General features: G+C 46.2%; 1 protein-coding gene across 16 annotated transcripts in view; it reads right to left on the minus strand.

Moving 5' to 3' along the window:
* The window catches only part of LOC128096663 (BEN domain-containing protein 5), a 1,178,660-nt gene that overhangs the window by 208,883 nt on the left and 955,083 nt on the right, over positions 1-14,694 (minus strand). The window lies entirely within an intron of this gene.

Below are 14,694 nucleotides of genomic sequence, written 5' to 3' on the forward strand. Positions count from 1 at the left end.
AATTTTTATTTTAATGCAATCAACACAAATTATGTGAGATTTAAACAGTGAAAGGAAGCTGGGGAAATGGTTGCTGTTTCTAGGGGGGCTATTTTTTTCTTAACTAGCTTTTAAAATGACAGTTTTTTTAAATCACCCATTGTGTCTTGATTACCAAAGAACAGAGAAAATGGGTAAATACGGCCAAATAATTAACTTGTCTGCGAGGACAACTTCAAAAGCCTATAGTTTCACATGCTGGCCTTCACTAAAATCGTGGAGCTATTTGCTGCTATGTGTTTCAATTAAGTAAGTGATGAATTCAGGATGCAACTTATTATCCTGGCCACATGGACAACTGGGTTTGAAGCTCTTTATTTGCTAAATCCTTTGTAATGATCTGGTTGCAACTCTATGTTTAGTTGACATATCCTAGATTTTGGCTAATGGAGGGAATGTCACTGTGAGTTTGCTGGTAGAAGTCCTTATGACAGAGTTACCCAGAATAAGAATATCAACCCCGAGCTGCTGGCAGCTAGCAGCTGCCAATGAAAGATAGACTCTCTGCAGTCTCCAAAGATTTAAGCATGAGCTTTCCACAAAGCTGACCACAGAAAGGACAGAGAGCAGAATGGCACAGATAAAAGAACACACAGCATGTTGGTACAGATTGAGCTCCATCCCTGGCTCTGCATCTTTTAATTTCATGACTATAAGTGAATGAGCTGCAGATGAAGAAACTTGTGGCGTGAAGGACAGACAGCATTTTTATCTTTCTGACAGTATAACCTAAGTGTGCTTTATACAACATCAGGCCTGGCTCTTATTTTTCCCCTTATGCCCAAAACCTGGTAGGTGCTCTCCAAATGTTTGCTAAAAAAGAAAGGAGTTTAACAAAGAATGAACTGAAAGTCTCCAAAGCACATGCCGAAGTTTCTCTACTACAGGTGTGAATTGTCAAGATATGAATAAGTAAAAACATTTGCTCTTTTCTCAGATCTGGAAAATGTAATTGCTCTACTTTCCCTTGAGGACAGGCTGAGGTGTTTGCTGTCTCATTCTGCTCTGCTGTTCAGTGACAGAAAAGAGAAACAGGCTGAGAAGGCCATTGCATCCACTGGCTCTCAGGCCATCTTTGCAAAGTCCATGAAACCTCCTTCTTTTCAAGAGGGAAGACTGTTTGGCAAAGGCTTATGTCCCTAATCCTAACACTCATGCTTGGGAGGATCAGACGCTGAAAGCCAGCCTCATCTGGATAGCAAGTTGCAGACCAACCTGGGCTGCTTGAGACCTTGTCTCAAACAAGAATTCGACGACTCAATGGCTGCCAACGATAACTTCCACATGACATTGTTCCTCCTTGCTTCCCACCCCTTACACTTAATTATGGTGATATTGTGTTCCCCAAAATATTGTGTACCCTAATAAACTTATCTGAGGTCAGAGAACAGAAAAGCCACTAGATACTTAGGCTAGAAAATGTTGGCACTCACTCCTTTAATCCCAGGGAGTGAGCCTTTAATCCCAGGGAGTGAGGCAGAAAGCAGAAAGATATATAAGGCGCGAGGACCAGAAACTAGAGGCAAATTTGGCCTGGTTAAGCATTCAGGCTTTTGAGCAGCAGTTCAGCTGAGATCCATTGGGATGGGGACTCAGAGGCTTCCAGTCTGAGGAAACAGGAACAGCTGAGGAATTGGCAAGGTGAGGTAGCTGTGGCTTGTTCTGTCTCTCTGATCTTTCAGCTTCACTCCAATACCTGGCACCAGGTTTGATTTTATTAATAAGAACTTTTAAGATTCCTGCTACACTTAATATTAAGTTCCCCACCATGGCCCACAAAGGCCCAGGACAACCAGCCTCTCTCTATGTCAGGAATTCAGATTGACTCCTTTGTTCAGTTTTGTGTGTTGTGTTGTCCTAGGTCTCTGGATTATTAAATCAGTGTTGGAGGCTGCCTTTCTGTCCACCCAGTTCCCAGTCTGATGGCTTTTTTTCTGATGCCTTGCTCCTAGGTACAGTCTCTATGTTCTAACTTGTAAGCTGTGTGTGCAGCCCCTGTCTGTTTGCAGTGTTATAATGTGAAGCTCTACAGGAGCATGGTTTTACTCATACTGCACCTCTAGAGCCTACAGTAATCCCTGGCACATGGTAGGCTCTTAGTAAATCCACTATGACATGAGGACAGAGAGCCTGGAAGTGGTAGGTCTTTGATAGGTGTACTGCTAAGTAGGGGTATTGGAGGAAGAAGTGCGGGTAGGAAGGAATGCCTGTAACCTTTTACAGTCCAGGAAGTAGAAATGGGGACTAGATAAACTTCAGAAGCAGCTAATCAGAATGGACAGTTCTGGAGGCTATGGTCATAGACAATGGACTCTGCATCCATACTGGCAGAGACTAGAAGGACTGGAGTTGAATGTCATTTCTCTGGCTCAGTGTCCTGTTAGTTCACTCTCCTGAAAATCCTTTCTAATCCAAGTGGCCACCCTAGCCCTCCGCACAGACACCTTCTCTTTGGCTCAGAGGCTGTGCTGTATATTGTCCCTTTTGTCCAACTGTCCAAACTCCAAGGGTGACACAAGGTCTGACTCAAATGCCACTTCTCCCATAAGACCACCACGATCCTTCAAATAGGGGCAATTGTCCCCTCCTGGCTCGGGATTAAACAGCGGGTTCACGTGTACTGTAGGAGGGATGTGATTATCTCCAGTTGAAGCGCTCCACCTCCCTTTGTGCCTTCCCTGACACCATCTCCACTCCACAGATGCATCTAGTGCCTCAACTAAGCTGTGAAGCTGAGCAGAGGCAGGGACTGGACAGTCTTTTTATGTCAGAGACCAGGGCTCATCTGGCACTTCGTCAAATTCTTGTCACAAGAGATACTATACACATCTCTGACCTAGCCTCGCATGAAGGAAAGGCCAGCTTGACAAGATTGAAAACTAAATGAGTTAAACACAGAGACACTGACACAGACACAGACCACCCCCACACATACACGCACACACGCACACACACGGTGGTGGAGGGGAGCCTCAGTGTCTGGCACAGAGTGGGTACTTAGTAAACTAGCCCCACTGCCCATCCCTACACATCCACTTGTGTGCTTACTTTTGACTCTGGTAAACCATGGACTCAGTGAGTCGGGCCCCTGCTGGTCTGGTTTTGCCCCTAGTACTCAGCACAAGACCCTGTACAGAGGAGGCCTTGCAATCATTTCCACCCCCTTTCCTATGAGCTCAGACTCATCTCTTCAGGCTCTAGCAGAGCTCTGCCAAACATTGAGGCTACCGTACTGCTCTCAAGGATCAGCGTTTCTTACCACCTTGAGTCAGACTCATTCAACACTGGTGGCAGCTCTCTGCCACAGTCTCCTTTCTCTGGCACACTGTATATATAGAAAGTACAAGCCAGGGCTACAGCCTCAGCAAGTGCGGCATCTAGAGAAACTGGCCAAACGCACATCCTGACAGTGATTTTCAGCAGATGCGGGTTTGACTCCAAGATAAATGATCTTAGAAAAGTCACTTCATCTCTGAACCTCAGCTTTCTTACTTACAAAGAGGTGACCAAGGGACACCAGACAGGCTGATGATGACTCCTGAAGAGCCAAGGACTGAGGCAGGCATACAACAGAGGCTCAGAAAATGGCAGATGAATGGGCTGAGAACGGGGTAGGGGGAGGGATGAATCAGTCAGTAATGCACGTGTTCAGTATTACAGAATCAGGAAAGAAAAGGACAAAATCCAACAAAAACCACCAACAACAAAAAGCTCCATGTTGTTTCCTTGGAGAGCAGAGGGAGGGTTCTAGTGCTTTTAATTTAAGACGTGGGGGGGGGGGGGGCTTTATTGCAAATTTTAGTCGGCTCCACTCCCGATGTTGGCAATTTACATCTCATTACAACAAATGCTTCAGATTGCTGTTTTGCTTTTTAAAATTTCTGAGGCATTGTTCTGCCTCAAACACATGTGACCAAATTAGCCACAATAATAAGCGCTTGCGCTAGGGGACAACACTACATTCTGGCTCCGATATTTTAGGTAACAAAGGAACTTTTTTCATTTTGTGGGAAGAGTAGGAATAAAAAGACAGGCCTTTTGATCCACTGGCATTCTGGTAGTGACACACACTTGAGGTTTATTTTGAGGAAAATACACCTTCCATGGAGAAAAACCTCTTAGCCAAGTAAAGAAAGCTTTTACAAGGGCACAAAAGGTAGTGCCTGTCTCCTTCTTCAGTCATTCATGAACTCTGTCACCACACAAGCTGTGACACACAACCCACACAAACACTCACCACACAGCTCTGACACACAACCCACACAAACCCACTCACCACACAGCTCTGACACACAACCCACACAAATACTCACCACACAGCTCTGACACACAACCCACACAAACCCACTCACTACACAGCTCTGACACACAACCCACACAAACCCACTCACCACACAGCTCTGACAAACAACCCACACAAACCCACTCACCACACAGCTCTGACACACAACCCACACAAACACTCACCACACAGCTCTGACACACAACCCACACAAACCCACTCACCACACAGCTCTGACACACAACCCACATGAACCCACTTACCACACAAGCTCTGACACACAACCCACACAAACCCACTCACCACACAGCTCTGACACACACCCCACACAAACCCACTCACCACACAGCTCTGACACACAACCCACACAAACCCACTCACCACACAGTTCTGACACACAACCCACACAAACACTCACCACACAGCTCTGACACACAACCCACACAAACCCACTCACCACACAGCTCTGACACACAACCCACATGAACCCACTTACCACACAAGCTCTGACACACAACCCACACAAACCCACTCACCACACAGCTCTGACACACACCCCACACAAACCCACTCACCACACAGCTCTGACACACAACCCACACAAACCCACTCACCACACAGCTCTGACACACAACCCACACAAACACTCACCACACAGCTCTGACACACAACCCACACAAACACACTCACCACACAGCTCTGACACACACCCCACACAAACACTCACCACACAAACTCTGACAAACAACCCACATGAACCCACTTACCACACAAGCTCAGATATATAACCCACACAGACCCACTTACCACATAAACCCTGACAGAGAACCCACATAAACCAACTTACCACACAAGCTCTGATACACAACCTACATAAATCTACTCACCACACAAGCTCTGTAAGAGACACTGAGGATTCTGGGACAAATAGAAAATATTTCAGCTTTGGAGAAGTTTGTAATTCATCATGTGAAACACTATTATGTATGTATGTATTATATACAGATGGGATGGGTGCACAGTGGAGTTAGACTAAAAGACAGGGTTTAAATTGTATGTCCTATATCCTCTACCTCTTTTAAGTCCTGGTGATTCCTCTTATAAAACATGGATTGAGTCATTGAGGAGAGCAGTCTGTTTGTTGGTACAACAAAGAGATGAAATTATACTACGCCTTTATCTTAACTCTGAAAAGTTGCCACTTGATGTGATTTCAAGAGGTCTAGAGGTCACTTGTGTCTTCAAATTATATACATGTTTAGACATCATCACTTCTGATTTATTTCAAAATCAAAGAGTTCATGATATTAGATTTCTTCTTAAAAGGACTAAATCATATTTATTTCTGTAAGTCTACAATGAATTTGAAGCCCAAGTCTAGGTTTCCAAAGTACAAAGCGAATCAAGTCAAAACTCCTGAATGCAAACAGAACACATAACGGTGGCACAGGAACATTTTAGATTAGAATAACGATGATCTGCTTTCTCGAAAAGAATCTGAACATGGACAGTGAGGTAATGATGAAAGAAATAAGCATGGGCCTTGGGAAGAGGGAGGTGATTCAGGCAGGGCAGGTAGATGTGCCTTTGTGGCCCAGGGCAGAGCAGGCCGGGCAGCCTCTGTGGACCTTACCATGCCCCGGAGGATGGCCTTGACCATTTTCACCTGCTACTGTGGCTAGGCACCTCCTTAGTTTCTACAAAGGCAGAAACTGGCCTCATTCCTTCAGTGCAAATCTATTACATATCTAATAAATGCCAGTGATGGGCTATGCGGCTTTGAGGGTTCGTAGTCAAGCATCTGGAGAAACAGGTGACAGTTGCTTGTCACAATTGGACTCTGGACAAGAGGACTCTGGACAGAAGCAATAGCAGCCATGCTGCATCTGGAGAAGACTAGGACGTCTCAAAACAATGGATGTAAACTTGGAGGATGGGCTGGGCAGTGGTGGCGCACACCTTTAATCCCAGCACTCGGGAGGCAGAGGCAGGCGGATCTCTGTGAGTTCAAGGCCAGCCTGGGCTACAGAGTGAGTTCCAGGAAAGGCGCAAAGACACAGAGAAACCCTGTCTCGAAAAACCAAAAAAACAAAAACAAAAACAAAAAACTTGGAGGATGGGCAAGTTGACGGTTGGGTGAGGCCTTTCGTGGGGTATCTTCATACAGTGAAGACAAAGGGACAAACACAGGCTCCCCGCTGACTCTGGGCAGTCTGACAATCTATAAATACTAGGGGAGGGAAAGGAGCAAGGCTCAGGGTTCTCGGGCTTCAACCTTGTACTTCTTCATCTAACTCTACTTTCTAGAGGTTTCACAGGCTTTTCATGTCCTCTAATGTTCACTCTACAGGACCCTCGCTTCCTCTGTTCTTCCCACGGGTAAATGATTAAGTGATCCTAGAAGGCCTCAGGGAGAGTTGATCTGACTAAGGAGAGTTGATCTGACTGCGCAGAGCTGGGTTGAGTGTGGTCTAGGAATGTCATCAGCACAACTGGCGGCTCTTAGGTCTTTGGCCCCTTCCCTCTCCATTTCCTGAGTGTGGTCTGTGAACAAGGGCTGCCACAGGCTTTGTTGGGCTGAGGCAAAAGTCATTCTGGCATGAGGCCTGGCCTGGGTGACATCCCAGCAGACTACAAGAAGGCCTCCCAGGTTGGCTAGGCTTTCAGAGAATCTGAACCAGAGAGCAGCAGAGAAGAAATGGACATGGGAAAAGTTATGAAGCCCTTCAAAAAAGAGGAAGTGGAAGCTGACCCAAGTCATGGTGTTGGGGAATTAAAGTATTTCTTCTTAATTTGAAGACCCTTTTCAGTGACATGCTCGAAAAGGACAGGGCTGGCACCTATTGATTGTCTTCTATGTTAAGTATCTTAGAACAAAAATTCTCCTTAAAAAAATCTTTTCACCCTACTGTTATTGTTATTATCTGCTTAACATCTCTGAGTAAGACATTTATGCTAAGAGGTGGAGGCAGAGCAGTCGGTCTTATTCACTGTTGTATCCTCAGCACCCAGCACCTATAAAATATTCATTAAGTAAGTGCCAAATAAAATAGGTTAAACATGATGGAAGTCCTGAAGACTGATCTTATTACCTCCTGGGAGGTTCAACGAGGTGCTGTGACGTGCGTGCGGAAACCACATAGGTACTCACTGCTCAGGTTCAGGGTTCTCAGGCTCCTGAGCCCTGCTCCTTGAACCTTGTGCTTCATCTAACTCTTCTTTCTAGAGGTTTCACAGGCTCCTCATGTCCTCTACTACTCTCTCTACAGGACCCTCACCTCCTCTGTCCTTTCCTTATTCCCCTAGACCATCTTTGAGAACCCCTGCAGTTGTGAGAGAGAGTAGGGGGGAGGGTCACCAGAACTCACTTCAAACTCTGGGAACTCTGAGCACATACTTTACTGGTCAGGTGAGTGCACTTTTTCATCTGTTGCTCTTTCACTCACCTCTGCCCAACTATTTGGCCCCCATCACATCAAAACAGAAAAGGACGGCCAAGGTGGTTGGGGTTGGTCCTGCCAGAGCAGTGCTGAAGACCTCGCACGTGCACATAATGCCTACAAAATGGGCTTTGGTCCTTTCATCGGATGAGTTGGAGGGGTGAGAGTTTGAGGTGGGCACCAGTGGGGTGGAGAGCAGAAGGTCTTGTGTTGCCCACAGGCTCCTAAGGGGATGCCAATCGCAGCAGCCAACACGAGGGCAGGAGTTCCAGGGTGGCAGCATTTATTATGTGGCTGCAATTCCTCGACTAATTTTCCTTTCCAGAGATGTCCCAGGCTTTTCCTTCAGCTCTCCCTAGAAGTCAGCCTCTCCGCTTTCTAAGAAAATTGGGAATCAATCTCCCCCAAGATCCAGCTATACCACTCTTGGGCATATACCCAAGGAATGCTCAATCATACCACAAGAGCACTTGTTCAGCTATGTTCATATCAGCATTGTTTGTAATAGCCAGAACATGGAAACATCCTAGATGCCCTTCAACTGAAGAATGGATAAATAAAATGTGGTACATATACACAATGGAATACTACTCAGCAGAGAAAAACAATGACATCATGAGGTTTGCAGGCAAATGGATGGATCTAGAAAAAAATCATCCTGAGTGAGGTAACCCAGACTCAGAAAGACAAACATGGTATGTACTCACTCATAGCAGGATACTAGATATGGAACAAGGATGACTGGACTGCTACTCACATCACCAGGGAGGCTACCTGGAAAACAGGACCCCAAGAAAGACACGAGGATCGCCCAGTGACAGAGAAATGAATGAGATCTACATGAACAGCCTGGACATGAGTGGGGGTAATGAAGGGTGATGGTCGAGGGAAAGAGAGCTTAGGGGAGCGGGAGATCCCAGTTGGATCAAGAACAGAGAGGGAGAACAAGGAATAGGAGACCATGGTAAATGAAGACCACATGAGAATAGGAAGAAGCAAAGTGCTAGAGAGGCCCACAGAAATCCACAAAGATACCCACACAACAGACTGCTGGCAATGGTCGAGAGACAGCCCAAAATGACCTACTCTGGTGATGGGATGGCCAAACACCCTAATTGTTGTGCTAGAAACCCCATCCAAAGACTGAGGGATCTGGATGCAGAGATCCATGGCTAGGCCCCGGGTGGAGCTCTGTGAGTCCAGTTAGAGAGAAAGAGGAGGGTTTATATGAGCGAGAATTGTTGAGACCAAGGTTGGATAAAGCACAGGGACAAATAGCCAAACGAATGGAAACACATGAACTATGAACCAATGGCTGAGGGGTCTCCAACTGGATCAGGCCCTCTGGGTGGGTGAGACAGTTGATTGGCTTGATCTGTTTGGGAGGCATCCAGGCAGTGGGACCGGGTCCTGTGCTCATTGCATGAGTTGGCTGTTTGAAACCTGGGGCCTATGCAGGGTCGCTTGGCTCGGCCTGGGAGGAGGGGACTGGACCTGCCTGGACTGAGTCTACCAGGTTGATCTCAGTCCTCGGGGGAGGTTTTGCCCTGGAGGAGGTGGGAATGGGGGGTGGACTGGGGGGAAGGTGAGAGGGGTGGGAGGGGGGAGAACAAGGGAATCCGTGGCTGATATGTAGAACTGAATTGTATTGCAAAATAAATTTAAAAAAAAAAGTAAAAAAAAAAAAAAGTCAGCCTCTCTCACAACTCTAAAACTTCGTTCAGACTTTTCTGTTGCACGTGGTACTGTTTATTCCCTTTTCAGTTGGAGAATCACAGCTAAATCCCTTAACTTGAGGCCTTCTAAAGACTCCTCCAGCACCCACACTGCAGTAGTGTAAAAAGATCTCTCCTCTACCCTCCTCTAACACCAAAGGCCCAAGAGCAAAGCAAAGACTCACAGTACACTTCAATTATTTGCTGTTAAGAGTGTGTTTAAGACACAGAGTCTTATTCATTTCATTTTTCACGCCCAGCAAAGGGTCTGAAACAGAGAAGTATTCAATAAAAGTGTCCTGCAGAAACACTTTCCCCTGGAGTTCCAGCTATTCCATGACAGGAGGGGTTAGCAGGAAGGCAGGGCTGGGCTTCCTGTGTGTGTCTAGAGGCACGCTATAGGTGGTCGAGTGATCTCTTGCAAGAAGGCTCAGAAGACTTTTGAGCTTGGGGTCTCTATGAGAACTACCCTCAAATTCAGACGGATGCTTAGGATAGCAAGAGAGTGTGAACAGCCTTTGGGTCTCAGTGAACCCTAATGGTCAGATGAGTCTATCCATCCACGCCAGCGGGACAGCAGCCTGCCACACTTCCTGATGGTGAAATCCCCATATACATTTAGATCCACGTGGCACAGGCATGTTCTTTCCTCTGGGTTTCAGTTTTCCTATCTATTAAGATGAGAGTAAAAGGATGAATGATCTTTTTCCAAAAAGGTAATTTTCATGAAAACTCTAGAAATTTCTGGCGGGAATCTTGAGGCCATATAGCCGGGTAAGACAGACACTATGTATCAATTAAGCAGGAAACCTTTGGAAGCATGTGAGTCTTAAAGCTCCAGAATCCACAGGCAGGTAGAGGAGGGGGCACTGCTGGAGAGACACAGGGGCTGACTGACTGATCAAACTGCCTGACACTTGGAAAAGCAAGACAGGCCTCCTTCTGAAACGTGGCCTCCAGCAAGTCACCTGATTGATCTCTTAGAGCAGCCTGTTCCCTCATCATGCCTCCATCTATGGCTGAGCTGGTTTTATGGATAAAAAAGTTCCTAGTATCTGCCCCAGGGAACATCTAGAAGTGCTGTGAGTTGTAAGTTGAACCCTTGGCCATTTGCATTTCCTGACTGCTGTGGCCAGCAGAAAAGAAACCTGTCACAAAGCAAAGCCCAGCAATGTCCTGATTTTCTAGCTGCCTCACAGCTAGCAAAGGGGCAGGAAGGGATTTCCCTCAGTCCCATTCCCTTGACCCATAGGAAAATGGTTCCCGGGAGAAAAGACAGAGAGTCCAGAATTAGTTAACCACCTTGAAATCACATTTGAAAATAATCTGGCATCAACTCTGGGTAATTTTGGTAAGTCAACAAAGCAATAAATAAATAAATAAATAAATAAATAAATAAATAAATAAAGCCTTCGAAATTAAAGATGGCCGCTATCATCAGATAAAAGATTCCAGTCTTGCAACTAGATCTTTTCGAGATATCCACATAGGGCAGCACCAAGTACACATTCTGGTACCACACCAAACTTGGCGGCAACTGTGAGCTCCTGGGTTTTACTTTTACAAGTAAATGGCTCTTACCCACCTTCTTCAGCTGTCTCTCAAAATCCAATTATTTTTAGGGCTCCTGCTCACTGGTGATTATGAACTGAGGACCTAAATTAAGGCAAAGGGCCCAAGGAAAGCATGGGGAGGCAGAGTTATATCTGGTAAGTCTGAAAGAACTGATGGGGTCTTGGAGATCTCTGAGACAAGTGACAGGATCAACTGACGAGGGCTAGTCAACAGAACAATGGAGGTGAGGTAGAATTCCACTCAGGAAAACTGAGGGAAGGAGGGAATTCTAAGACTCCAGACCACACAGCTGTAAACTGGATGACTGAGAAAGTTGTGCTCTGGAAACTTAGACTGGGAAGTAGGGGAGCTGTAGGAGGCCCTAGGGGTTAGCCAAAGATTAGGATGTTCCCTACAATATCTGTGTCCTGTGGCAGGAAGAAGAGCTGGGAGGTGCCAGGCACTGTGCACACCCTGTCTTGTGTCATCCTTTAATGAGCCTACATGCCAGTGTAGGAGTTACTGAACAATCTCATGCTTGTGTCTGGCAGACATCTTTACTGCAGTGGTTTATTCCATCATCTTAGCTGTAATGGTTGGGGTGATCACGGACTCTGTGTCACAGATGAGTAAAGGAAAGCTCAGGAAGTAACTTGTCCAAAGCAACTAAAGTAGACTCTGGAAGAACCAGGACTCAAAACTCTGAAACGTCTCACCCCAGGACCCACGCAGATGTTAAATCACTAAGTGGGTTCTCTGCCTGAATGTGGCAGTCTTAAGGATTCCCATTTCACTGAGGAGAAAACGGACTCGGAAGGGTTAAATCATCAGCTTTAAGTCACACAGGTAAGGAATTACAGCAAGTGAGATTCAAGCCCAAGTAATATCTGTTGCCAAAGGCCAGGCTGCCTCCAGTCCAGAGGAATCAGCAGGAAGCATCCGGCTGACATTAGCTGTCTTTTCTAGGGCACCATCAGAGACCTGGGCGTAAAGAAGCCAGCTCAGACCACAAAGGATTTTAAAGATCAAAGCTGGTATTTTAACAGACCTTGGACAGAACACAAGGCATAAACTCAGAGGGTTACAGATGTGTTAGCAATCCAGCTCTAAAGAGCCAAGACAGATATGCAGGCCAGCCGCCACGGCTCTCTTCTTCAAACATTTCACCCGCTTATGATCTAGCCAACAGGGGCATTATCTCTTCTTTTCACATGCTCTTCTTTCAAATGGAGATAATAATCCTTACCTGGCCTTGAAATAAGGCTACTGGAATAGTCCAATGAGATAAAAATGTCAAGGTGCTTTGAAACCTGTAAGGTGCCACGCACATGCAAATTACTGTTATTATTCTTATTATCTCTCCCTCAGAATTCATCATCTGGACCTACACTCCTTGACAAAATATATACAAAGTCTAAAATCATTATCTGCCTTCCTCTTGCAATTACTGTACCAATTTTACTCTGCCTGGTGCGAGGTATCCATGGTTGTGGCCCCTGGCACAGCTGTGTGCATCCTCAATGCAAGGACATGTCTACTCCTCCTCACATTCCTCAGGGTTTTTTTAGAGAAGCATTGAAATTATGCCACTTGGTTCATACCAAAAGGGATGACACTGGGGAGGCTGCCTAAACTTGTTTTTTTCCCCTGTGTATTAAGAACAGGGACTTGGGCTGGTGAGATGCCTCAGTTGGTAAAAGCACTTGTTGCCAAGCCCGAGGAGCTGAGTTCGAGCCCCGGGACCCACCACATGCACGCACACACAGGCCTCAAGTGAATAAAAATAATGTAATTAGAAAGCTTAAGAACAGGGACTAGCTGAAACACCTCTCTGCTCGACTCTCACACTGGTGTTCCTTGGCCCCTGCATCCCAACTGCCCTGCTTCACCTTACCTCCTCGGCCTTCCTGGAGTCCGCCATCCCCCAGTTTGAAAACACTAAATCTCTAACTTGCAGGTGCTTTTTATGAGTGTCTCTGGCTCTGTCATCTCTAGGTTTCTAACATCTCTCCCTGTCTTGGCACAAAGTACAATCTCAATAAACATTTGTTGAAGATGAAGGAATAAACGAATGAATATTCCCATAAATCAGTGTGTGCCTTGTAAGCAGCGATGCCCTTATGCTTTCAGAATCCTCTCCACGGATCCTTTGGGGGGATGGAGAGAAAAGGGGAGGAAAGGAAGTCAGACTGCCGTTTGCTGAACAATGACTGTGTGGTGGACACACAGCCACACTCGAACAGTGCTTCCTTATTTAATTGTGTACAAGTACTGAAATGAATGACTCTCTTGGGCGAGAGTGTGAGGTTATGTATGTCCTGTCAGAAAGGGTTATTTCAGAGGCTAAGACCATGGAGAAGGAATGGATGGTCCTTTATGAGGGATGGCATAGTTACATCCATATTGGTGACAAAGGAGTCAGAGTGCTAAAGAAAGCCATGGGGGGTAAAGGTCCCGAGATAGGCACACTGGACCAGCGGGGTCCTGCTTCTTCCTTAGCAAAGTGAGGACAGTGTACCTCCTGTCGGTTCTTACCGAGCCCCAGGATTCCACGCTTTTGAGAACTCTTCCCATCAGACACATCTGACATTTCCAGAGAATGAATGAAAGAGCATACAGATGGAGAAGTGGATCACCCAGCCAAGCATCCGAGAGTACTCCTGCCGTCCTGCTGCCCCTGTCCCCCTCAGTGTGTGCCTCCACCTCCAGGAGCTAACCCATTACAACTCCTGGCTGCCAATGAATTGGATCCCCATGCCTGAAGCTGTCATGAGCCACGAGCCTCAAGAGGCCAGGCTACTGCCTTCCAGCACCCCCCACCTACGCTGAGACTCCCACACTACCAGTAATCCTCCCATGTGGGGAGAAATCCTCTTAAAACTGAGGATTGACCTATTGGCCAACCTGGTTTCTGAATAACCTGTCAGGGTATAAATGATCCAGCACCCAGTGTAGAAAGAGGATTTTGAGCTGGGACCCTAGGAGAGGAAGGCAGGTGAGGCCTCCAAGAACAAGAAGAAAGCCTGGCCTGATACCAACCCAGGCCTTAGAGGCCATGTGGAACTGAGGCCCCACAAATGTCTGTCACTTTCTGGCTCTTTTTCTCTGCCCAGGTTCTGGGTAATGTTTACAGAATAACTATTTCCCCAGAACTGGGGGAGCAGAGAGGATTGCTCAAAATGTGGGACTCCCCTCCACAGCTGGTTGCTCTGCATTTTCATATGTTTACCCATTTACCTCCACCACCCTCTACCCTCATCCCAATGTTTCTGCCTTCTTTGTATCTCCCCAAGTCTATAGTCTTGGAAAGTATCCAGTGGTATTACTGAGTAACTGAATGACATCTATAACTCATTCTATCTTCTACTGTCAAATATAACGAGAAGCAGAGAAGTTGGTTAACCTGCCCAAAGTCACAGGACCAATTACTGATTGGTGGAACCAGTTTTAAAATCCAAAACATACCCAATCTTAGTTTCCCTTCCAATTGATGTAGAAAAAGAGTAGCTAATAGAACCTGAGCATCAACAGAGTTCCAGACACTATACTGAGTGCTCCAAAGCTGCAAGGGGGGCTCATATCAGCCCCATTTTAAGGAGTGTAATACCGAGGCTCACAGAGTTGACTAGATTGCACCTCATTCTTCCCACCTAATTATACCTGC

Source organism: Peromyscus californicus, unplaced genomic scaffold, assembly GCF_007827085.1.
Source record: "Peromyscus californicus insignis strain IS unplaced genomic scaffold, ASM782708v3 Scaffold_5__1_contigs__length_169319896, whole genome shotgun sequence".
NCBI classification, from domain to species: domain Eukaryota; kingdom Metazoa; phylum Chordata; class Mammalia; order Rodentia; family Cricetidae; genus Peromyscus; species Peromyscus californicus.